Genomic DNA, 26,441 nt, shown 5'->3' with positions numbered 1-26,441 from the left:
GAAATTGGACGCTCAACCAACTGAGCCACACAGGAGCCCCTTTTCCAACCTTCTAAGAGTCATTATGGAGGCATATCAGAACCAGTTCCATGAGTGCTGGCCAGGGTGTCAAGTCTTGAGATTCAGGAGAGTTCCACTACAGACACAAAATCCACTAATAGGCATGATCTCTCAGGTCCTGCCTGGTTATATGATTCAGGTCTTCTTCAGTGTATGATCCCTGAATATACTCCCTCTGTCTCCTTAGCTGATATGGTGCTCCCCAGCAAGGCCATGTTGAGACTTGACCTTAGTTATTAGTCTGCTATCCAGAGGGAACATTCTGCAGCCATCTGCTTCCCCTGAGGCCTCTGCAAAGTCTTTGGCCAAAAGATTGACTGTGAGTCTGCACAGAGGGGAACAGGTTGTTTCTCTAGGCCCAGCTTCTCCGGGGAGAATCTGGAGTTTTAAAGTTTGGTAAATGTAACCGACTATCACCACCCCAAGTCTAAGTTTTCCAATTACTCCTTGTCAAAGCCCTGACTTTGACAGATTTGCCAAGCCTGCAAATTCAGCCTTGTCTCAGGTTCTGCTACTTCTATAATTAAGTTCTGTCCTCGGTGGTCACTACATTTTTTCCTCTGGCCACTGGGGAAAGACCCTTTAAATACCACTGTTTAAACTCCCAGGATTTCATGTATTACCTTAAATTGAGATTGGGTCACATTTTTCATGTTCTCTCTTAAGTGCTTCGGTGATGTTCAGCTGCCCTTATGTTTCCTTTTCCTTTACCTGTCAAATCCCAGAGGTCCCCCACAACCTGTCTCATCAGGACCCTGCCCCAGTTCAGCAGAGATAAAAGCCTTAGCAATTTCAGTGCTATCACGTGCCAGTAGTTACCAACATTCCCTTTCTACCCCTACTGGTTTCCTCGTTGCCAGCTGCCCAGGGAGTGCTCCCACTCCAGAACCCTTTTCTTAGAAGTACTAGCTGTCTCAGGTCAGATTTTCTAAAAGAAGTCTGCAAAGTTAAAGTGCATATTCGAGAGGTTTAGGAAGCAAGTGTTCCCAGGGGACACTGGTGAGTGGGGAAGGTATGTTAATAAAGAGAAGAAGCCAAGGTAGGACTCAACTTTTTTTAATATTTTATTTATTCTTGAGACAGAGAGAGACAGAGCACAAGTGGGGGAGGGGCAGAGGGAGGTAGAGAATCTGAAACAGGCTCCAGACTCTGAGCTGTCAGCACCGAACCCGACGCAGGGCCCGACCCCGCGAACTGCGAGATCATGACCTGAGCCAAAGTTGGATGCCCAACCGATTGAGCCACCCAGGCGCCCCATGGAATCAATTTCATTTGAAATTCCATCCTTTATCTGATCTCGTGAGGAGTTCTAGAATCTAAAAAACTCAGGTCTGTCCTAGTTAAAGAAAGAAAGCTGAGCTTTTGTTACCCCTTACCAAGTATTTACTGGTGGTGAGCTGCTGTGGAAGAGGCAGCGCAGTACAATTCTCTAGGACTTCGAGATCTCCGTAAAAACAAGTGCCCAAGAGTATCCTCTGAAGAAAGGTATGGGTGGAAGCCTTTAGCAGGAAAGCTAATAGGAACTGATAATGTGATTGGAGGCAAGTAGTAAGGGGGATCAAAACAGACCTGGGAAGAGCACAAAGTCATCTGCTGTACTTTGAAGTGTTTCTGGCAGCCAGAGAGCATGCCATGGCACCATAGGCTCGGGTTCATACTGATGCCTTAGGATTTGCATGGCATTACACACTTTTTACATCTATTATGTCTTTTGTATTTATAATATCCAAGTAGGATAGTCAGAAGAGATATTATCTCTTATGACTGAGGAAGAAACACAGTTACAAGGGAATCAAATTAGGTAAGAACCACAGAAAGGCCAGACCCTATGACTCTGCCCACCTCGCTGGTTCTCCCATTAATGGCTGTACCATATTATACACTTGAGCATCCTCTAAACTTAGTATCTGCTTCTCCAAAGCAGCTTTCTCATCTCGAAGTCTTTTTTAAAAATTTTTTTTCAACGTTTATTTATTTTTGGGACAGAGAGAGACAGAGCATGAATGGGGGAGGGGCAGAGAGAGTGGGAGACACAGAATCGGAAACAGGCTCCAGGCTCTGAGTCATCAGCCCAGAGCCCAACGCGGGGCTCGAACTCAGGGACCGCGAGATCGTGACCTGGCTGAAGTCGGACGCTTAACCGACTGTGCCACCCAGGCACCCCTCGAAGTCCTTTTTAAACAAAATTCGTGTTCTGTACAGCACACCAAACATCAGATATTCGTGTCATCAACACTATACTAGAAGGCATAGGTGATGGAGAGGACAAGACCACTTTTTTTTTTTTTGTCTATAAAGAGCTTATAGTCTGTTACTGGTTGAATTGTATCCCTAAAATGATGTGGTAAGTCCCAAACCCCAGTGCTTGAGAATGTGACTTTACTTGGAAATAGGGCCTTTGCAGAATTAATCAGGTTAAGATGAAGATTTAGGTGGGGCTTCATCCAGTATGACAGGTGTCTTCAGAAGACAGCTGTGAAAAGGAACAGAATCCCATATGATGACAGGAAGTGATGGAGGTGATGCAGCTACAAGCCAGGGAACAGCAGGACCGACGTCCTCCCCTAGAAGCTAGGAAGAGATCGGGAAGGGTGCTCCTCCACAGCCTTCAGAGGGAGCGTGGCCTCACTGTCACCTCGATTCCAGACTCTTGGCCTCCAGAACTTGGAGATGATAACTGTCTATTGTTCTAAGCCATCCAGCTTTGTGGCACTTTGCCATGGCAGGCGCTGGGGAACCAGCCCGTGTTCTATGTGCAAGGACAAGAATAAACCAGCATAAGGATGAATATATGTGTAAAGATGGAACATTAAAGGACTTAGTGTTGAAGTTCGAAACCACAAGGTATGGGTTTGAACTTTGCCTAGGTCATTTGCTCTCTTGGAATCTTAAGCTCCTCAGCTAAGCTGTCCTGTTCCCTCCCTCAGATGTAGCACCAAGTCAAGCAGAGAAACAGCTGGCCAATGAAAAGTGAACAGCTTTTCCAGCCTAGCTTCTTTTTTAACTTGAGGGGAGAAATGTATGTACATTATTAACTTTTTAATTCTGGTGTAAAAGCAAGTTGCTTGACATTATTTCTTTAAACATATTTCAAAAGCAATCTGAAGATACAGAATGCTCTCTGGAGTTGGACTACATTGAACTTCCTTTTGTAGATTTCCAGGAAACTTACAGGCATTTGTTTTTTTTTTTAATTAATTTTATTTGTTTTAATTTACATTCAAATTAGCATATCGTGCAACAATGATTTCAGGAGTAGATTCCTTAATGCCCCTCACCCATTTAGCCCATCCCCCCTCCCACACCCCCTCCAGTAACCCTCAGTTTGTTCTCCATGTTTATGAGTCTTTCTGTTTTGTCCCCCTCCCTGTTTTTATATTATTTTTGTTTCCCTTCCTTTATGTTCATCTGTTTTGTCTCTTAAAGTCCTCATGAGTGAAGTCATATGATTTTTCTCTTTCTCTGACTAATTTCACTTAGCATAATACCCTCCAGTTCCATCCACATAGTTGCAAATGGCAAGATTTCATTCTTTTTGATTACTGAGTAATACTCCATTGTATATATATATACCACATCTTCTTTATCCATTCATCCATCGATGGACACTTGGGCTCTTTCCATACTTTGGCTATTGTTGATAGGGCTGCTATAAACATGGGGGTGCATGTGTCCCTTTGAAACAGCACACCTGTATCCCATGGATGAATACCTACTAGTGCAATTCCTGGGTCATAGAATAGTTCTATTTCTAATTTTTTGAGGAACCTCCATACTGTTTTTCAGAGTGGCTGCACTAGCTTGCATTCCCACCAGCAGTGCAAAAGAGATCCTCTTTCTCTGCATCCTGGTCAGGCATTTGGCTTTTAAGATTCCTTATTTAACTGACAAACATTCAGCTACCTGTGCCATACTGAAGGGAAGACAGAGATAAAATGAGAGGGACATATTGCGCAACACTTGGACGGTGACAATTCATCAGGAAAGCATGGTGCTACATTAAGGAGCCTGAAATCTGTGTACGATTGTTGGAAATCACTTATGGCACCGGAATACTTCACCAAGTTCCTGTGAATAAAAGAGAGATGTTTGGAACACAAGCCCTCCCAGAGAGTGAGAAGTTCTAGATGTATTCGCAGCTGTCCCCCCTCAGGGTTTAGGTTTTGCTCCAGAGCCAGTTTCAGAGTCTTATTTCAAATAAAAGCTTTTACTCAATCTGTAATGAATTGAGATTCCAGCAGGTAAATCTCATTGAGGGAAATTGCTTCCTGCCATGATGTATGATTCATTCATTCACATCTCTGAGCTATTTAGAGGAAATTATCCATGGGATTGTATCATTAGTTTAAAAGCTGCTGCAATTGTTTTTCTGTCAGTATAATTTTAAAAACATGTTAGAGTATTCACGGGAAAAAATGTATTTGAAAACACAACTATCTCTTTCCATATTGCTAAGACTGGGACATCAGAGATCTTTCTTTCATTCGTAAACAGTTGCATGGATAAAATTGACAAGTGTTAGCCCTCTGCTGTGTTTGTCACAAGATATATAGTCCCTTGTTAAGTCCTTTCTTAGAGAAACTTCAGCTGGTCTAGATATAGAGAGAAAAGGTGGCAAGTTCCTTTTCAGAAATCTGCTCTATGGTCATCTGGAATATATCCCATTCAGTTTCTAATTTCCATATGGAATTTGAGCTACCATTCCAAATTTCAAATGGAATTCAAACTATTCCTCTAAGCTGCACATGAAGTTGTTTTTGTTAATAGGACAAAAATAGAAAATTATATACATGAAGGAAATATTAAAACACTGGGGAAGGATGCGATGGAGACATTATGCCTACATAGTATGTCATCTGGGTTTTCTTGATGAGGGAGTTTTAAACGTCTACAAGAAGCAAGTAAAAAAATATCTAAATAAAGAAATACCCCAAAGAAGAAAAGGATCGAACGTTGAAAGAAAACTTAGCCGAAGCATATTATGTAAGCTTTTGCTTCCAATAAACAAAAGCATCTTTAGCTTTTATTCTGTTTGTTTGCTTTGTATTCATTGGCTTTCCTTGTAAGATACGTTTATTGGTCTACATGAGGGAAAGTAGGAGTTTCTCTCCCCTAGACTCTGCTGTAACACTTAATCTATGAAGTTTGTCAGTGATAAGCAATATGCCGATGATTTTTGCTTCTCAACAGTCTAAAAATCTTAAAGTTTCACTTGGAATCATGCATTCAGTTATAATTAATGTAATTAATGATATAATGAATTTGTGACTCCCACTTTTATTTTCTATTTGGCTTATGTTTTCCGACCTTTCCCTATTCTTTGTTTTCTTCATGTGAGTTAATATATTTTAATTAATCTACTTTATTCTAGTAATGTGTTAGTTATTTTTTATGTTGATTGGGTATATTGAAAATGCCCGAATGTATCCTTAACTGATTACAACCTAATGAAAGTCATTACTATTTACTCTTTCTATTAGAACTTCAACATTTTTAAACAGCGTGTACATTCTCCACATTTTTCAGTTATTTTTTGATTGCCTATCTGTTTCTAAGTTAGAAATTATTTTCTTTCACTAGGTTAATTGACTATTTTCTCAACCTGAGGTATTGATAAATGAGTTGTGCTGTTATTCTTGAAGATAATGTCTTTTATTCGTTTTCTGTTGCATTTAGTATTATTTCTTTCATTTTGTTTTTCAGCATTGCTTGAATGATATACCAAAGTGTGTATTGTGTTTGTGAGTGATGTCTGTATCCCGTCTAGTGTTTACTGAGCTCCTTAAATTTGTAGATTTATATATTTCATTAATTTTAATAATTTTTCTAACATTTTGTCCTCAAATATTATCCGTTCTGTGTTCTCTGTCTGTGACTCCTCTTACTTTTATAAATTTTTGGTATGCCCCCAAATATGTCATACATTCTGATTTCTTTTTATCTTCTCCATTTTCTTATTCTTTATTTAATTCTATTTTGAATTGGTTGGAATTGGCTGGATGGTGAGCTCATGAATCCTTTGTCCAGCTAGCTTATAAATCCATTGATGGAATAGTTTTTGCTTTTTTTTCCTTGCTTCAATAGAGGTGTAACTTACATACAATAAAATTCAACAATTCAAAGTGTGTAAATGGGTTTTGATAAATATATATATATATATATATATATATTTATAACCATGAAACTAATCATCGTGTAGAACATTTCCATCACCCCCAAAATATTTCCTATGCAGTTTTTAGTAATTCCCTTCTCTACTTCCAGTATGATTTCTTTCATTATGACTTTGCTCTTTCCAAAAAGTTTGTATTAATAGAATCATATATTTGTATTTTTTAGCTGGTTTCTTAGTATATTCTTTTAAATTTATTAAAGATGTTGCTAAATATATCCGTAATTTCTTCTGCTTTATTAATGAGTGGCAAGCTCTTTTATGAATCTATAATAATTTATCTGTTCACATGCTGATGAACATTTACATTGCTTTTGAATTTGTCTATTAAGAATAAAGCTATTACAAACATTTTTACATTTTTGTAAGGCTCTGCATGTATATACATTTTCATCCTACTTAAGGCAATAACTAGGTAGAATGGATCATTTCATAGGTATATATGTAAATTCTTTTTTTCACTTTATTGACATATAACTGACAATATTATAATTAAAATATACAACATGATGATTTGATATGAGTATACATTGTGAAAGGGTTTCTACAACCAACTTAATAGGCACGTCCATCACATCCCCTCACATATTTCCTTTTTTTTTCTTTATTGGATAACACTCAATCTCTACTCTTATCAAATTTCAATTAAACAATAAAGTATTATGAACTATATCATCATGTTATACATCAGACACTCTGACCTTATCTGTCTTATAACTGAAAGTTTGTACCCTTTTACCAGCCTCTCCCCATTTTCCCAACCCCCAGCCCCTGGAAGCCACCATTTTACTCTGTACAAATTTGACTTCTTTTGTTCAAATTTTTATTTAAATTCTAATTAGTTAACATACAGTGTAATACTGTTTCAGGAGTAGAATTGAGTGATTCATCACTTACATATAACACCCAGTGCTCAACACAAGTGGCCTCCTTAATACCCATTACCTATTTAGTCCACCCCTCACCCACCTCCTCTCCATCAACCCTCAGCTTTTTCTTTATAGTTAACAGTCTCTTATGGTTTGCTTCCCTCTTGATTTTTCTTTTCCTTCCCCTATGGTCATCTCTTTTGTTTCTTACGTTCCACATTTGAGTGAAATCATATATCTGTCTTCCTTTGACTAATTTCACTTAGTATAATACTCTCTATTTCCATTCACATTGTTGCAAATGGCAAAATTTCATTCTTTTTGATGGCTGAGTAATGTTCCAGTGTGTGTGTGTGTGTGTGTGTGTGTGTGTGTGTGTGTGTACTGCATCTTCTTTATCCATCTATTTGGGTTCTTTCCATAATTTGGCTATTATTGGTAATGCTGCTATAAACATTGGGGTGAATGCGACTCTTTGAATCAGTATTTTTATATCCCTTGGATAAATACCTAGTAGTGCAATTGCTAGGTCTCAGGGTAGTTCTATTTTTAACCTTATGATGAACCCACATCCTGTTTTCCAGAGTGGTTGCACCAGCTTGCATTCCCACCAACAGTGTCAAAATTTTCCCTTTCTCCATTTGTCCTCATCAACATCTGTTGTTTCCTGTGTTGCTAAATTTGGCCATTCTGACAGTTTTTGTTTTTAAAGATTCTACATATGAGGTATAGTGTGCCATTGTCTTTCTCTGTATATCTTATTTCACTTAGCATAATGGCCTCAAGTTTGATTTGAGATTTTCTTCTTTTTAAGACTGAATAATATTTCACGTGTCTGTATTATGTGTATATAACTATCTGTATAAAATAGAGATAAATACTATATCATGTGTGTGTATAAAAAAAACTTCTTAAAAATTGCTAAACATTTCTAACATGGTTTGTACTATTTGATGGTCCCATTTTCAATGTATGAGAGTTTCAATTGTTCCAAATGCTCACCGACACTTGGTATAATGAGTTCTTATTAATATAACACTTCCTTATACTGTGGTATTCCATTATGGTTTTCATTTCTAATAGATAATTATGTTGGAAATCTTTTCATATGCCTATTTGATACCCATATAGCTTCTTTGGCCTTAAAATTTGTAACTAATTTTTAATTGAACTTTTTTTCTTGTTATTGGATTTCAAGAGTTATTTATATATTCTAGATATAAGTCATTGATCAGATTAGCAAATATTTTATCCCAGTTTGTGGCTTATATTTTAATTTCCCTAATTGTATCTTTCAAAGTCCCATTTATTAATATTTCTTTCTATGTATCTTGCTATTGGTACTATATCGAGGAAAACTGTCTGAAACAAAAATTTGTTCCTATGGTTTCCTCTATAATTTTTATAGTCTTAGGTTTTACACTTAGGTCCAACAGTTCATTCAGAGTGAATTTTATATCATGAGTTATGAGCCATAACTTTTTTTTCACATACATATTCAATTGTTCCAGACCCACTTATTAAAATGATTATATTTTTTATTCTGAATTATCTTTGAACATTTATCAAAGTGAATTGACTTTATGAGTATGAATCAATTTCTGGACTCTACTTTGTTTCTACTTTGTTTTATTTATGTAATTATCTAAATTTAATCTAATATTAGACTGGGTTACGTAGATTTATTTTAAAATCTTTTTTTTAAATTAAAAAAGAATTTTAAGATTTACTTATTTTTCAGACAGAGAGAGAAACCACATGCACATGAGTGGGGGTGGGGAGAGAGAGAGGGAGACACAGATTCTGAAGCAGGCTGCAGGCTCTGAGCTGTCAGCACAGAGCCTGATGCAGGGCTCAAACTCAAAAACTCTGAGATCATGACCTGAGCTGAAGTCAGATGCTTAACCGACTGAGCCAACCAGGCACCCCTCCTTTTTTAAAAAAAAAAATTTAAATGTTTATTTAGAAAGAGAGCATGAGTGGGAGAGGGACAGAGAGAGTAGGAGTCACAGAATCAGGAGCAGGCTCCAGGCTCTGAGCTGTCAGTATAGAACCCAACACGGGGCTAGAACCCACAAACCATGAGATCATGACTTGAGCCAAAGTGGGACACTTAAACGACTGAGCCACCAAGGTGCCCCTATTTTAAAATTTTGATGTCAGGTAGTTGAGGTGACCAACTTCTTTTTCAAAGTTGTAGAGGCAATTCTAGATACTTTGTGTTTCCTTATGAATTTTAAAACAAAGTTCATCAAGTTCTACCAACTAATGCCTGCTGGGATTAGGATTGTGTTAAACATATGGATAATTGTGGGGAGAACTGACATCTTAACAACACTGAAGCTTCTAATCCACGAACATGACATAAATTTCCATTTATTTAGGTCTATAACTTCAATGAGCAAAATTTTCTGGTATTCTGTATACAGGTTTTGTACATCTTTTGTGAGAATTACTCCTAAGTACTTTGTATTTTGATTTATTATAAATGGTATTTTTTTAGTTTGAAACGTTTATTTTTCATTCTACTATAGAAAATGCAACTGAATTATTTGTATGTTGATCCTGTATTTAGAGGGTGTATATTTGAATTCATCAGTTTTTACTCTGTGATTTATTTTAAATGGTTTCTATTCCTACATCTTTAAGTTTACCAGTCATAGTTTACCTTTAGTCTCTTCTATTAAAATTTTCACATCAGACTTTCTAATTTTCATCTCAAAAAAATTTGATTTGGATATTTTTTGTATCTTCTATGCCTGTATTTAACATGTACACCCTTTACACTAGCATCTTGAATACATGCTGTATTTTAATAATAATAATATTTATAATAACTGTTACAATACCATTGTATATCAAGTTTGTCATTTTGGTCATTTCTAGATGTGTTTGTATTGGTTAATTTTTCTCCGGATTATGAGTCTTTTTTTACTACCTCTTTTCATGCCTGACAATTTTTTAATTGGATATCATACTTTGTGAATTTTACCTTCTTGCATGCTGGATGTTTATAAAAGTTTGAGGGTCGAAAAGATACATTACCAGCCTTTTCTCAATCTAAAGGAGGTAATGTGACCTAATTCTGATTGCTAAAATATAAAGAGCATTTGATATAAAAAATATTTAACTCCAAAATAAAATGTTATTTGTAAAGGAAAATCCATATTTTATTCCTGCCCTCAGTTTCCAATTCTGGACTCTATAGCATGAGATAATGATACCTGGAGGAGGGAATCATATTGGAAATATAAGGAGTGACTTCATCAACATACTGGGATAGAAGAAAAAAAAAGTGGGTCCTTTATGGCATTGTTGTGAAACCATATCATGCCTACCGGTGTCTAAATCTGAAGTTTCAAGTTTAATTTTAAATGTCACTATAGTTTAGGCCATTATTCTTTTCATTAGTATGACTATATTGATGTTAATTACAGTCAAAAATCCTTTAAATGTTTTAGGCACAGTGTCCATGCAGGACGTGTTATTTTATGGGATAGTAATGTGCTGAGCTCTGCTGGAACAGTATTCTTTGGCACTGAGAGGCACTATTGAGTGTTCCTGGGAAGGAAGTCTGATCATAGATGCAAGAATTTTAATTTGATAACTCTCTCACAGTTATGCTGTGAATCATATTATAGAAACACAGAATTGGAAATTAGATGCCGAAACTCAAACCATCCTCAGAAAATATAACTCAGCCTCTCCTATCCTTGAAACCTCTCCAAAGCAATCTACAACAATAGTTCATACAGTGATGAAAGTCTGAAGATATTTCTAGCTGTTCAGAATACTACATAAGAGTAATTTCTATAAAATCTTTAACTATGATTATAAATGTGATTATTACCTTGCTGAGCAAAAGTTGCAGTTGCCATCCCAAAGCTCCATATATATATATATATATATATATGAACGTGTTTCCACAAATTAAAAGAGATATTTATGTCATCCCTCTGTATAAGTCTACCCTTTTTATATTATATAATATCACTCATTTCTTTACTTCTTCCACCCCCCCAAAAAAATTTCTTGTGAAGTCTCCACTATTCTGAATGGATGCGAAGTATCAAGATGTCAAATAGAGGAGAAACTGAATTACAGAGAAGAATTTTTGAATTCTTGGGAATAATCCAGAATAAAGTATAAATAAAGATTGAATTGATAGGCAGAAGAGAGAAGAGCCAAAATTTGGTGAAAGTTGTACAAGACATTATGTTAATCCTATCTTTTTCTGGTCCCCTCTGGAACTCAAAAAACCCTCTGACAGGTCTATTAGAGCCGCGAGAATGTATTATCATGTCAAGGTGATAGTTCTTAGGAGAGAGAGTGCATCACAGGGAAGCAGAAACTTAGTGATCCCTAATATAGAATCAGAAGTAATGTAGAATCAGAAATCTCACGGTATTTTGTTAAAATCTTGTAGAAGGACACATACATCCAATTGGTAGATGTTTAAATTAGTTATTAAATTTGTTTAAATTTTTACCTGGGCCCTTAGAGATAGTGAGGCCCTCAGTGGCCATCTGAATTCGAATAATAAATAAAAAAAATAAGTAGTATCGTGTAGAAGCACTTTTACATACTAACTTAAAAATGGACACAAGAATGGTATCATCCCATCATCCAGGAAGAGTAATGCTCTTAGGAATGTATATATTAAAATATGTAGGGTGAGAAGAAACTATAAACTGGGATCCTTTCTTACTTTGAGATGCATTTACCAGCTGGAATAGTTAAAACTTCTAGTTCAGTCCATTCCCACAGAATTCATCATTGCTTCCATATTTGTTTCCATTTTGTCTATGGTGAGAAGTTAAGGTGTGTATATGTATATGTGTGTGTGTATATATATATATATATATATATATATATATATATATATATATATTAGAGTAGCTAAATAGATACTATGGATTTGTCTGTGTAAGGATACATATCAGGAAATTAGTGTTCAGTAACTTCCCTGCAGTGAGCTAGTAAATAGCAGAATTAGGACTTAAAATTATGAAGTTTGATTCCAGAGCACAAGTAACCACTATTCAGATGCATCTCAATAGGTTACTACATCTGGCGAGATGGACATGTGACAAGTAGACATGACATTTGAAGAAAGACTACACAAATCAAAACAGGGATCAAGGGTTAACTGAAAAAGCCTTTCAATGATTCTCTTTTCCTGCCACAAAGGAAAAGAAAAAAAATAGAATCTAAAACAAGAACAAAAAAAAAGAATATCAGCCAAGAAATAAATCACGTGTGTAGGTGACACTTGTGGTAGTCACTTGAGCAGCTTCTGTATTCTAGAAGGTCATCAGTTCATGTCTTTTGTCTAGAACAAGAGTTGCTCTATCTAGAAGAACTAAAGAAAATGCATAAAAAAGAAAAATAAAGCCAATCTTTGCAAAACATTTATAATACATGTATTGTTTGGGAGGGAAAATAGCAGGTAATTTTAAATTTTTTTCAAGTTTTGTCCCAGATGGCTATTGTTAGCTCTAAATCACAGCCACAGAATCTGTTAATACTGTGATCATGAATCCATGCTGTATAATGTCTCATTATTTCAATGTATGCTTCTTATGTATTGCCAAGATATGATAAAAAATTAAAATAACCAAGGAGGAATAATTTGTGGCATTTTTTCTAAAGCATGCTCTTAAGTAACATTTAATCAGAGTAGTGTTATCCAAGGCATTTGGGAATTACACATTACATTAATAAGTAGTTTGGGGAAGATAAATTGTTTTAAGAGTGGCAATACAAGTAACATAGGTATTTCATAGTGTGAATAATTGTCATCCTGGGGAAAGGTGAGATATTGTTCAACTATCAGCACATGAACCCTGGGTAGATTATGGAAGACAGCTATTGGGAAAGTGTCAGATCCGTGGAGACAAGGAGCAAGAACCACCACTACCATCATATTCAAGTATACTTTGACTGAAGAGAGATGGATGGCTCTACCAGTCTTTGGTTTGGGGGTTGGGGGTATAGCCAGCCTTCACTTCCCTCTTGCTCCTTGAAGAGAGTCATCATCACAAAGATCCTGTGGTGGACAAATTCATTCTCTATCTCTAGAAGTATTCTTATGGCTCTGGGGTTCCTTATAAACCCTCTGGCTTCCTTTAGGGTTATGTCTGGATATCTACTATGTGCAAAATCATGTTTCCCCATGTAGAGAATAGCACAGAGAACAGGGGGTGGAATGATACATGGGTAAGGAAAAAAATAACAGGGTCTAAAGAGAATGCATTTTCTTTCAAGATTTGCAGAGCTAAGAAATATGAGGCCCATGAGTCTGGAAAGAAAACTCAGAAGGCCAGTGATATGGAAAGGGAGGTACCAGCCACTCAGAGGACAGATAGTGGTAATGGACAGGGAAGCAAAATAGAAAGAAGTTTCTTTTCAATAGTGTATTTGATGTCTTAGTGACTGCAGTAAAGCAATAAAGTAGATAGATGATAGACAGATATATAAGAAAGGGAGACAAGATACCAGAAAGAAGAAAATTCTCTTAGCCCGTTAATCTTAAGACTATGTTGAAGTTTTTTTTTTTATCTACTGACAAACTATGAAAATTAAAACCAAACTTAAGAAAGTTTCTGAATGCGTATTCAACAGCAAAATATATTCCTACATACTAGCAGTCAAAAATAATGGAAAATAAAGTTTTAAAAAAATACATTTACCACGCCATATAAATATTTATGAAGAAATTAAAAAAATACTTCTACACCGAAAATTACAGCATATTGCTGTGATAAAAAGCTAAATAATTTGAGAAATAACTGATGCCTAGGAATCAACAATCTAAACAATGTTAGGATGTCAGTTTTCTTCAAAGTTATCTATAGATTCAAAACATTCCTCTCAGAATTATGATACTGATTTATAAATGTGTGAAAATTAGCATGTTGGATCTGAAATTTATAGGGAAATACAAAGACCTATGAGACCCCAGACAATCCTGAAGATAAAGAAAGAGTAATTATGTTACCAGATGCCAAGGCTTATTATGAAATACAACAATTATTTCAATGTTATATTGGCATAAACATGAACAAATGGACTGATAGACTATAATAGCATCCCCAAATATATTAATATATAATGGGAACTTAATTTATGACAAAAGGTGTGTCTATATAGTTTTATGGTGGAAACAGTGTGCTTGGCATTAAATCATGGGGAAGCAATTATGTAGGAACCATATCCTTAAGTCCTATTATAAACATTTAATTAGAAATGAATCATACACCTAAATATGAACATTATTACAGTTTTAAATCTTTATATAAGATGTAAGATGATATCTTCATATCCTAAGGATTTTTAAGCAAGCTATTAATGCACTCATTAAAATAGATACAGGAAGCCTGCGTGGCTCAGTTGAGCATCCAACTCTTGATTTCGGCTCAGGTCATGATCCTAGTGTTGTGGGAACTAATCCTGCATCCAGCTCTGTGCTGAGCCTGGAGTCTGCTTAAGATTCTCTCTCTCACTCTCCTCCTCTCCCTCACTTGCATGCTCTCCCTCTCTCTAAAATGAATATATATATATATATATATATAGAGAGAGAGAGAGAGAGAGAGAGAAATAAATGATGATTTCAAGAATATTTTTTAATGTTTATTACTTATTGAGAGAGAGAGAGATTGAGAGAGAGAATATCCCAAGCAAGCTCCACACAGTCAGCTCAGAGCCCAACACAGGGCTTGATCTCATGAACAAGATCATGACCTGGGCCAAAATCAAGAGCTGGATGCTTCATCCACTGAGCCACCCAGGAACCCCAAGAATAATTTTGGTAACAGAATCTATCTGAAAAAGATCTTATATCCAGAATACAGAAATAATTTTCAAATATCAGTATTAAAGTCAAACTATCCAGTTAAAAAATGAGGGAAACTTTTGAACAGTCTCTTTATAAAAGAGGATAATCAAATGGCTAATAAGTGTATCAAAAGTTGCTCAACATCACTACTTACCATGGCAATGCAAATAGTAGCATAATGTGATACCACCACAATCCCACTAGATGAATAAAATAAAAAGACTTAAAATACTAATGATGGCAGGAATGGTAGCAACTGGAACCTTTGAATATTGCTGGGAGTGCAAATTAATTCAACCACTTGGGAAAACTATTTTGTAAAATTTATTAAAGCTAAACATACCTATACTATAGTCTGAGGTCTCCACTCCTTGAAACATACCCCAGATAAATAAATAAATCTACCAAAATATAAGCATTTTTTTCATACTGATTCCAAACTAGAAATATTACAAATGCTCATTAAAACCAGGATGGGTAAATTGTTGCATATTCTTAAAAAGAACAAATTATTGACACAACTAATGACATGGATAAAGCTCACAAACTTTATGTTCTGCCAAAGAAGCCAGAAACAAAAGAGATGAGTTATAAGATTCTGTTTACGCTTAGGAACAAGTTTAAAATAATCCATGTATTTATCTAAATTTGAGCCTAAGAAGTTTCCTTCTGTGGAAGTATTGACTTGAAATGGATATCAGGAGACCTTCTGGGGTTCTGGATATAGTCTACATCTTGATGTCATGTTTACCTGGGTGCCTACTTATGAAAAGTGCACTGAGCTTGGCACATAAGATCAGGTTACCATGCATAGTAATAATTCACTTAATTAAATGAATGAAGGAAGTAGGAATATATTAATGAATGAATGATTGAATAAATGAAAGAATAGGGCAACATGTTACCTCATCTTGTATATATTAAGCACCTGACCACTGCCTGTCATGTGAATACATGATTGGAGTTGCTCGTAATGTGCTGACGATCATGGTGCCCATTTCACTGTGAAGGAGATGCAAAAAATGCAAATGGCCATGGAATCCACTCATCCTACCATTTACGTATTTCGCAGACACTACCAGTTAATACAATTTTGAAATGACCTCCTGAAAGCTTATCCAAGGTACCAGGTGAGGATGATCCTCTGAGGGCTTGAGAGGCTGTTCTTGAAAACCTGTTTTATACTTTAAACAACAGCCATTGTATGGGGTAATTTCCCTAATATGTGAAAAGCATGAGTGGGAAACCAGAAGGTGGAATTAGGAACAGGTTTACTTCCATCACTCTTAGTAATATATTTGGGGACTCTGTTCTCTGCTGAATTAGAAGTTTGCTTTTTCAGAATGTTAAGAAAAAATTAAAGAGGGGGGGGGTGGGCCTGGGTGGCTCCATCAGTTAAGCGTCCAACTTTGGCTCAGGTCATGATCTTGGCGGTTTGTGAGTTTGAGCCCCGAGTTGGGCTCTGTGCTGACAGCTCAGAGCCTGGAGCCTGCTTCCGATTCTGTGTCTCTCCGTCTCTCGGCCCCTCCCCTGCTCATGCTCTGTCTCTCAATAAAAATAAATGTTAAAAAAAATTTAAAAAAAGAAGTTTGCTTTTTCAGGATGAGAATGCTCCTGCTAAGTGATAAAATAAAAGTTATATTAAACCTGAGAATATAGCTACTGTTGGTCATTTGGTCTCTTACTGTCATTATATGAGCAGTCAAAGAAAGGAATAGCTATTCTGGTAGTAGTAATCTTCCCAATTATCATGAGATCTGGTTGATGCAACATAATGAGACAGAAGAGATGTCTGTAATTTGGAATATTCGCTGGGACATATTTTGTTTCTTCTGTCCCCAGTTAAACCACACACAGTTAGAACGAGAGCTTAGCAAGGGCATGATAAATAGATCAGATCCTATAGGGATACAGGTCTGGTTTAAGGCACAGCCTAGTCAGTCTAGAGTAGCCAAGGACTGGCCAAGCTTGAAGGGGATTTTATAATGCTTGGTAGAGAAGAGACAGGTTGAAGAGCAGTAAGTACCTTAGCAACAACTGCAGCAGCAACAGAAGCTCAGTGACAGGTCATACACTGAAGTGTTCATGACAGGTTGGAACACACTTAGGATGCTGCTAACTGGATGCACAGTACAGAAGCTGAACTCTAGTGGAAGCCATGCTGCCAGCCTCTGCTCCCTGAACCACACTCTTCTCCAACTGCCATCAAATGTATCTCTTTGCTTGAAAATGTTCTCTGCAAACCTCTGACAGCTCGGCCTACATGTCTAGTATGCTGAACATTCCAGAGAGTCAGTACCAACTGGGAGCAAAATTCAACAAATGAGTGATAGTAGTAATTGCAAATGCGTTCTCATTCTTTGGGTGAAGTAAGTCTGAGACATGTATATTACCCTGGCTTTAAAAGTTCTCCAGAAAATTTAAGCCTTGTACACAAAATGGTACCATGCTTGATAATGCATCCTGTTGACTGCCTCCTCTCCCTTATATCATCTCCTCAGTTAGCTACCAATGTGTCCTAGAATCCTCTCCCAAACAAAATTCCTATACCAAAGTTGGCTTCTGGAAGAACACTAGACAGAGTGCTATATGCAATATTGCCCAGTATATTTTTGAAAAGAAGAAAAGTCTATATGTCACTAAATATATTTATTCAGTATTTTGGGGCAACAATTTATTTAAATTAGAGGGGTGCCTGGGTGGCTCTGTTGATGAAGCATCCAACTTCAGCTCAGATCATGATCTCACAGTTTGTGAGTTGGAGCCCCGCCTAGAGCTTTGTGCTGACAGCTCAGAGCCCGGAGCTTGCTTCGGATTCTGTCTTCCTCTCTCTCTGCCCCTCCACCTCTCTCTCTCTCTCTCTCTCTCTCTCTCTCTCTCAAAAATAAACACTATTTTTTTAAAAAAAATAGAAAAAAAAAAAGAAAAGCCTTGAGTTTAGGATATAGGAACTAATACCTCAGCATTAGTTACTGGGTAACTTTGAAATCGTCACATCACCTCTCTGGGCCTCATTTTGTACTACTATAAAGAGGAACTCGGTGATGCAAAACTGGTATTTTGTAATTCAATTTGGTGTGTTGTTCTACAAAAGAACATTTTTCTTGCCCATCCTCTTTCCCTGTTCTTCCCAGGCATGACCTCTGCACCATATTATTTTCAAATATACAGCACAAATTATATTTTTGTCTAGTTGCTATGGTGATCAGTGTAACTCAATTCCTTAGATAGAAGTGCCAAATTTTGTTCTCATCAAAAATGATACTTATCGTTCATGTTGCCTCTTGTGAGGAGTGGAGAAGCCAGAGAGCTCATGGCCGGTGGGACTGGAGAGTCTGCTGACAGCCTCTGCGGCAGGGGATGGAGAGGCCCACAAGAAAGAATACAGGGTAGCCGCACCCTTAGTAATTAGAAAATAAGGTTCTACAGGGACCAGTGATTATCTGTGAATATTTTATACAGTATTTTAGAAAACATTTTCAAATCAATCTCCTACATATAAAAGTCAGAAATTCTACGTAGCTATCGAGCCCTTCAGTCCGTCATCCTTCCAACTCTATTACCTCCAAATGACACGGCCAAAACATTACCTGCTCTTAGGCTATTGGCCTTATCCTTGACCAGTTTCACCTCTTTATGTTCCTTCCCTGGCTCCTAGAAGTTTCTTAAGATCACAACCCATGTCCTTTGAATACCTTATTTTAAATATATACCTCATCATCCAGCCATACTTAGGCTTAGAATAAGCCACATTCTTATCTTTTAGGACAATACAAATATGCTTGGACATACTCTAAAGCTTGAGTTGATTATTTCATTTCTACTTTTCTGATCAATTATTTATTAGTATTTCTCTATCCTCCACAAGACCATCTCTCTCTCTCTCTCTCTCTCTCTCTCTCTCTCTCACACACACACACACACACACACACACAGCCTGAGACTGAGTCATAAACATTTACTGGATAATCAATTCACTCTAAATATAAGATTTGCAAAATGTGAACTGAAGTAGGGAGGTTATGTGGAGTAAGCATAAGAGAATGAAAATAGTTCATTTAGAAAGGTATGATCCTGCTGATGAAGTTATAAATTCGTAAAAACACTTTGGATAGCAATTCGAAGAAGAGAAGAAAAAAAGTCTATGTTCCTAATGATCTATCATTTTCATGTCTCAACATCTACCTTAAAGAAACACACTAGTGACTCAAAAGGCATGCACAGTGGCGCTCATTTTAGTATCTATTTAAATTGCAAAGATCTGGAAAAAACTAAATGACAAACAATGAAGCAATGTTTAAAATGTGGCCTGACTGTATTAGGAAATATTAAACACAGTTTAAAGAATAAGGTAGATCTTTACCTTCTTTGTAAAGATCTTGGTAATAGAAGAGAAAGTCGTAGAACAAAATATGCAACACAAAATATTACATGAGCACAAATAAAAATGAAACTATATATGTAAATATGTTAGTGCATGCAGTAAAAAAGAATCTGGAAGGAAACACACCAAACTGGTTAACAACAAATATCTCCAGGAAAGGAACAAGATTTCCAATGTCATCAAGGAGACTCTGGATACTGTTTTGTTTTGTTTTGTTTTGTTTTGTTTTAAGAGAGATCATTAAAAATGCAGAAAAAATAAAATAGTAAGCATCCATATTGCTGTTGTGGTAGGGTCCCCTCCACAAAGAAAAAAGAGAAAAAAACAACCTCAAGGCAACTTGGCTATATGCATATGTGACAACATCCCTCATGACCTTGTAACATGAGACCACTTAATTAGACTACTACATGTTTGTGTGTTACCAAATATGGGAGACAAAGAAGTAGAAAATATATATAAAAAACACACCACATGGCATTCAGGGCTCAGTTTTTCAGATATGAACCCAATTGAGCCATGCTGGCACGAATAAAGTTGCTTCCTGGAAAAAAAAGCCTCAGCATTACAACTGTCTGTGCTAGAATCCTGCCACACTATTAATGATAATTAACCACAGTTATTTATCTTTTTTAAGCTATTTGCTTTTTTCTTCCACTTTATATTTTTTAAAAATAATGCATGCTTACTAGAAATATTTCAAACAATGTAGAAAACTACACAAAAATAAAATCTTTATGCCACCCAGAAAATAGCTCTCTTTTATATTTGGTGGACATCATCCCCAAAAACTTTAAGAGCATATACAGAGAGATAGTAGATTCGTAGACAGGATGATTTTCTAAGTATGACTTCAGATTGTATAGATAATTTTTTTTAAATACAAAAAGCATTAATTTAAATTTTATGTAAATTAACAGAAGACAGTCCACTGAAGTAGTTCTTGAATTTAAAAACACATGATACATTACTGCAGAGAGATACTAGTTCCAAAATTACAACTTAAAGCTAAGGAATAAGGGCCGCCTGGGTGGCTCAGTTGGTTGGGCAGCCGACTTCGGCTCAGGTCATGATCTCGCGGTCTGTGAGTTCGAGCCCCGCGTCGGGCTCTGTGCTGACAGCTCGGAGCCTGGAGCCTGTTTCAGATTCTGTGTCTCCCTCTCTCTGACCCTCCCCTGTTCATGTTCTGTCTCTCTCTGTCTCAAAAATAAATAAACGTTAAAAATTAAAAAAAAAAAAAGCTAAGGAATACAAGATTAAGGGGCAAAATAAGGAAACAAACATACTGTGTTTCTTTAACATCTTGTTTCAATTTAATGTGACCTTGTTCCTGCCTCTGGTGGAAGGTGACGACCCACACGGCATCTATTCCGGTCACATGTTTTAAGTGACACTCTTCTTTTCCACTGCCATCTTTAGTAGCCTGTTCTATAAGCATCATTTGATATAAAACAGAAACTTATTAACTGCCCACCATCAATCCTTTTCAGTTTATCCGTTCCTAAGAGTGTTTTTAAAATCTCTTAAATCACAGGATTTGAACATTAGAACATTTTAATTCAAGAAGGACTCATGGGTACTTTGTTCTCTGATATATTTCATGCTTGAGACTGCCAGCCTGTTGCCTTCTAATTTGGATATTCTTGGATCACTTTTTTTTGTATTCAGAATATTGTTTCTGTAGAGCAATCTGAAGCCCATCTGATTTTTTTTTTTTTTTTACCTTACAAGTGCTTTTTTTTTTTTTTTTTCCTTTTTTTGATGCCCAAAGTGTCTTCGGGGTTATTCTTGATCCTCAAGAGCTTAACTAGCACCTGGAATGTTTTTATCAAATTTTCATGAAATACTTTATAATCTGGCAATATTTAGATAGAGTTCCCCTTTTTTGTTCTCATTTTTTTAAAATTCAGGATACATTTTATGACATAATTGAATGAATTTCTCTTTTTCATTTACTCAAATACTCCAGTTATTCTTGCATTGGAATGCATTTATCAAGTTTTTTTTCCTTTGTTTAATATACTTCTGTTACAATTAGCTTAAATCTGCCCCCTTCTGTCAATAATAATGTTCTATTTTGTACCTTTTTTGTCCTCATTCATTTTTTACTCTTGCTATTATCATTCAGAATTTCTACCCAGATCTGCAGCTTTCAATTCTATCTTCTTCTGTCTTCCTTTCCTCTCATCTTTCAATTCTTGTTTCATAGAATTAAAATTACTTTTTTTTAAATTAAAAAAAAATTAGGGGCGCCTGGGTGGCGCAGTCGGTTAAGCGTCCGACTTCAGCCAGGTCACGATCTCGCGGTCCCTGGGTTCGAGCCCCGCGTCAGGCTCTGGGCTGATGGCTCAGAGCCTGGAGCCTGTTTCTGATTCTGTGTCTCCCTCTCTCTCTGCCCCTCCCCCGTTCATGCTCTGTCTCTCTCTGTCCCAAAAATAAATAAACGTTGAAAAAAAAATTAAAAAAAAATTTAAAAAAATTAACGTTTATTATTGAGAGAGAGACACAGAGAATGAGCAGGGGAGGGGTAGAGAGAGGGGGAGACACAGAATCCGAAGTAGGCTCCGGGCTCCCAGCTGTCAGCACAGAGTCCAACACGGGGATGGAACTCACAAACTGGGAGATCATGACCTGAGCCTAAGTCGGTCCCCAAACCCACTGAGCCACCCAGGCGCCCCAAATTAAAATTACTTTTATGTAGTGGCCTAAAATAAATAAATTGTGACTGTTTTCCCTATTTTCTTTGAGATAGATTTGTCACTTAGATCTGATTGTTTTTATTTTCTGTGATGCCCTTCTCTCCTTCCTTCTGAATAGGGAAAGAGTTAATATTAGGAAAGGAGAGATAAGGGAGTCTCAGGAGAGAGACTACAGCTGCCAGTGGGAGGCTGAAGAAGCAAGAGGGGTTCGGGGGAGGGAAAAAAAGGATGAAGGTATTCCAGATCTTCTTGGGCTACGTGCCATGAGTGGAGTCTTACAAATTTTCTAATAAGGTCCGAATAAAAAGTCAGGCCACTCAGTCGGGTCCCCTCTCGCTCTTGAGAGGTTTATACCTTCCCTCAATAAACTGTATCACTTTGGTCACTCTCCGTTGTCCCTGAGATTCGTTCTTCGACTCTGTGAGACAGGGACCAGCGTCTCTCCCACCGGTCTGTAACACTTCCTTCTTTTTCTTTCTTACTTTACTTTGAGGGAGCGAACCTTTGAAATTACACCAGTTCTGCCTGTCAGCGTGTCGCCCTGAAATCTCAGCATTTGTCAGAGGCAGTCCGTATGTTCCCTTTTTAACAGCTTGCAATTCTCTTCAGTCAAAAAAGGTGGAAACCATGAATATTAATTGGGCTTTTTGTCCCAGTTAGGTATTCTAGTAAGAATTCTTGAAATTTTGTTGCAGCAAAGACTGTTTGGGGGTGGGGGTGGGGATCTGAGTGAGAATCAAAGTGTCACTGTAGCTCCCTGCTTCCCTCCAGAGGGTTCTGTTTCTTTCCTGCACAACTGTCTTGAAGACTGTCAATTTCAGTTCTAAATCCTAGATGCATATTAGACTCGTTTGGGAATTTTTAAAGGCAAACAGGTCCTATCTTTCAGAAAATCTGCTTACTGCGTCCAGAGTGGGATCCTGGCATCCTTATTATTTTTTTTTAATTACACAGGAAATTCTAATAAGTAGATGAGTTTGAGAGCCACTGCATTATACTCTGTCTTCCCCTTTGTTTGATTGCTATTAATAATTACTTTTTAGGGGTTGGAGTTAAATTTTGCTCATTTAATTAAGGGTAAGAGTGTGAGATACAGTGTCAATTTATTTTCTCAAATAATAAATTTATTTATATTTATAATTTCTATTATAAATAAATAAATAATTTATAATAATAAATTTATCTCTTGAAATAGCCTGTGTTTTGAAGAATAGACTATCTCTGTAGCAAATGGTTCCCAGTCTCAGGTCCTAAGGCAATAAAGGTTTCTTGGCCTTACGTCCTATGTGAAAAGCCCAACAGAGATGTTCCTAACTATGTAACTCCCCTCAGTGGCTCGGGGATCACAGCTATCCAGGTTATGGTGCCACCATATTTAACACATGCTTTGGAAATAAACACTGTCATCAGCCAACTGGCAAATGGGGTAACAGAGAAAATTGAGAAGCCCACCCACTCCTCACTGCCTCCACCTGGAAAACACATCATGGGATAGGAATCCAATGTAAGGAAGTCAGCCATGTAGGTGAAATAGGTGTGGTGAGCAGCCAGCCATTCTCTTCCACATAGGCTCACTAATGTTTTCATAGTTTTTTTTTCCATAGCAAATATTCATGTATTATTTGTTGTAACTAAATTTAGTTTTTAAGATAAAAGGGAATTTTTTTTTTTTTTGAAAAAAGAAATCTGGCAGTGAGGAAACCAGACTGTAAGGGAGAGGGCTTTCTGAAGAGAAGAAAAAAAAATAGTGATGGATTGAACGAGTAAACAAACAAACAAAAAGAGAGAGAGAGAAATGGAAAAAAAGAAAAAGAAAGAAAACAAAGGAGAACCTAGGCATCCAGGGAGAGGATCTTAAACTGGATAGAATTGGCAACAAGAGCTATAAGTTTCTTGAGCAGGGATGGAAACATTACACATCGAGCCAACTTGAGTTTCAGTGCAGAAAATTAGACGGGATCTTTGCCAAATCCCCCAAAGATATCAGAAAACAGTAGCATATATTTAGAAGCCATAGCTCTTCTTGTCCCAATTTGTTCCTGACTTTCTGGCAGAACAGGTAGAATGGAACTCTGTTTTCTGTGCTCTCAAATCTTTCCTTTGACCTTCAGGTTCAAATTTAGAGAGGCAGGAATGTTTACAGTAAAATGATAGAGCATCCAGAAAGCAAAGACCTTATCCCAACAAGAGCCTCCATTTTTTTTTTTTTTTTGAAAAGCAGTAATAAAACTAGGGAAATAAGGATCCATGTAATCTGAGGAGGGAAGACTGGTTTTGTTTCTTGCAGGTGTTTGGAACAGAACTATCTGTTAAAGTAAAGTGCCACTGACTTCCCTTCCAGACAAATTTCCACAGTGTCCATAAAAAGAAGCTGGTAAAGTTGCAATTTGTAGCAGAAAAAGCTCATGATCTCTGTGTTCACCCTTCTCTGCCTTATATTAATCTTTCAGAAACACTAGGTGGGATGATTTTCTGAAACATGGTGCTGTGTCCTGTAGGCTGGGCCCTGTGGCCTCTGCTCTGAGCAGAATTAGGACACTGCACAAAGGTTCCCTGGACACAGAACAGAGGTAAAATGTACACTATGTTTACTCTTCTTGAAGGCTCTGACCCATTGCCCCCTGCTTCCAAAGGTGGACACCGATGGGAATTTCTTCACACTGTAGGGGTAGAGTTTTCTTTTCTTTTGTCTTTAATTTTTTAATTTTATTATTTTTTAATGTCGATTTATTTTTGAGAGAGAGATACAGAGTGTGAGTGGGGAAGGGGAAGAGAGAGGGGGAGACACAGAGTCCAAAGCAGACTTCAGGCTCTGAGCTGTCAGCATAGAGCTCAACGCAGGGCTTGAACTCACGAACCGTGATGTTATGACCTGAGCCCAAGTCAGCAGCTTAACTGACTGAGCCACCCAGGCACCCTAGGGTTTTCTAATTGCTCTTCTAAAAATATGCCATTCCCTAATTTGCACCAAAGGCTGCATTGAGGGGAGGTGTAAATCATCCCAAATAGAAGCCATTTCTGGCTGATACTTGATCGGATGTAAATCTGGTCTTTGAGATGCCTGACAGACAGGTGCGTTCACCTTCATCAGCCTCATGGTTACCATAGAGTAAGCAGGATATCATGACACATTGGTCTGATTCAGTTGATTGATTCAGGATGGACACCAAAGCCAAACCATATTAATCTGTTCCTCTCATTTTTTGGACTAAAAAAAATGATAATAATAGTTTTTGCGTGATTCTAATGTCTGGGGAAGAAATAACAAAGAACTTGGACTATGGCTCCCACAAAGGGAAGGAGCAAGCTACATAAAAGAGGAGGGGGGAAATGAAGCAGCGACAGAGAGGAGATCAGAGTCAAGCAAGAAGAGACTCCTGGTGGTGGTAAAGCTTCAGGTTCCAGTTTCTTAAGCCTGGTAGAGTCCCTGGCCTTGAATTGTATCAGACAGCTTTCTCTTTTCAAGTACTTAATCATAATTAAGTTACTAAGTTATTTACTTAGTGCTAAGTATAAAAACTAAGAAAAATACAAAAGTCTAACCCTATGTAAGAGAAATGGTTAAAATATTTTTTAAAGTGATTAAAATGCCTTCCCAGCAACACCTAGCCTCCCCTATCACCCTGTTTCTCCACTACTCTTCACAAAGGAGGTTCTTGAAAAACTCGTCTGCCTGTTATAGCCATTTATTCTTCACCCCATTATAATTCAGCTCATTTCGCCCATAAGGTCACAGAAACCTTTTACATCTTGAACAAAAACAACTGGGCTCTTTTCAATCCTTATTCTTCTACTCTGGCAATATTTAACACTATTGATTATTCTTTCTTTCATAACTGGTCCTTTAGGGCTTTCCCCCTAAGTCTCTAACCACTCCTCACCCTCCTCTGCAGGATCTCCTCCCTTTTTCCCCTTTGTCCAGAGCACCTATGGATGCTCTGAGGACTGTTCTCTCAGCCATTTTCCTTTTCATTCCATACTGATCTATGGGTGGTCGCTTCCACTTTTATGGCTTCATTTACTGTCCATCCACTAATGATTCCATACCTTGTGCCAAGATGTTAACTTCCCACTGCTGAATGGCTATCTCGCCTTGGGTGTATCACCCTAACTGACTACGCTGCTTTCCCCACACAGTGAAAATCAACACCATCAACACAGCTGCAACATTCAGAAAGTGGGAAGTTGACTTTGACTCCTCCCTTTATTCATCTCCATTTCCAAGTTAGAACTTGGCGAATTAGGGCTTCACCTTCCTAAATATTTCCCAAATATTTTCCATCTCTAACATGATAATCCTTTTTCATCTTTTGCCATGCTCTCTGATGGCACTCTTGTAGATCTATTTAATTCTCTACCCAGAAGCCAGCAAGAGGCCAATTCTGATACTCTCAAACTTTTGCTTTAGACCCTTAAATAG

General features: G+C 37.2%; 1 long non-coding RNA gene across 2 annotated transcripts in view; it reads left to right on the top strand.

Annotated features, from left to right (window-relative positions):
- Positions 1-1,208: 1,208 nt before the first annotated feature.
- The window catches only part of LOC123380905, a 46,613-nt gene continuing 21,380 nt past the window's right edge, over positions 1,209-26,441 (top strand). The window contains exon 1 of one of the 2 annotated variants that reach the window (XR_006587297.1): positions 1,209-1,545. This is a non-coding gene — a long non-coding RNA (uncharacterized LOC123380905). The remainder of the gene's footprint in view (positions 1,546-26,441) is intronic. The other variant, XR_006587296.1, reaches the window with a different exon arrangement.

Source organism: Felis catus, chromosome D2, assembly GCF_018350175.1.
Source record: "Felis catus isolate Fca126 chromosome D2, F.catus_Fca126_mat1.0, whole genome shotgun sequence".
NCBI lineage: Eukaryota > Metazoa > Chordata > Mammalia > Carnivora > Felidae > Felis > Felis catus.
The sequence above is the reverse complement of the archived record's forward strand: the minus strand, read 5'-3'. Positions and strand labels throughout refer to the sequence as shown.